Raw genomic sequence first — 1,040 nt, 5'->3', positions numbered from 1 at the left:
GATTCAAAATGGTCAATGTGCATTCACCAGGGCCTAGGATATTGATATTTGTGCATTCCATCTCGTTTTTCTATGCATCCAATTTTCCTAGATTCATACTTCACACATTCCAAGTTCTGATCATTAGCAGCTTGTTGCAATTATTTCTCCTGACCAGCAACAAATGAAGATTCCAGAGGCTCCACTCTCACAAGCTTCACCAGATTCAAGTCACCCTGGTTGACTCCACTCCTCAGTCACAGTTTGAGTGCTCTGGAACCTAAGGGGCCTATCATTTGGCACTATCTCCGACAACATTCTGCTTCCATTAATTTTTATTTATTTATTTTATTAATTGAATTTGTTTATTTCATTACATTTTTATTTTAGTTTTTAAATATATTTATATAGAAACAATTTATATCATAATCTGTTGGACATTTTCCCTTGTGTCCAGTTCCCTATGGCTATTCTACAGTGTGTTCAAATCTATGAAGTATTATGAGGACACCTGCTTTTTCCCATACTCCTATGATGTGATGACCTTGTGGAGCTCTTCACATTGTTTCTTATTTTTGTTAATTTTCAATTGTGTTCCTTTTCTTTTATATTTTATTACTCTTGAAGCTATACTGTTTATTGTCCTTGGAAACTCATCTGTGATTATTCCATAAAGCTTAAGATATTCTGGACTTCTTCCAGAATATGCTTTTGCTTCTGCTAGGAAACTAGAGCTTCACCTATGTGTCACAACCATCAACCAAATCCACGGCTATATGTGTCATAGACTACCCACTGATGACACATGAATCTGACAGTTTGACATCCAAGTCAGAGCCCTACAATGGTGAGCCGCCATTTTGCCTCACTGCCCCACTCGCCCAACAGTCCCTTTAATGCTGACAGAGATTGGTGGATGGGGCTGGTTTGGGTTTACACTTCGTGATCATAGCCGTTTGCTTTCCAGACTTAAGGTGAATTTTACAATCTAGGTGGGATTTTGACGTCTACTTTTCTTTTTTCCTTGTTCATGTTTGATGGCCCCTTGAAATCTGGTGAGT

The sequence above is a fragment of the Tenrec ecaudatus genome, chromosome 15 (genome assembly GCF_050624435.1).
Source record: "Tenrec ecaudatus isolate mTenEca1 chromosome 15, mTenEca1.hap1, whole genome shotgun sequence".
Lineage (NCBI taxonomy): Eukaryota > Metazoa > Chordata > Mammalia > Afrosoricida > Tenrecidae > Tenrec > Tenrec ecaudatus.
Note: the sequence above shows the minus strand (reverse complement) of the source record.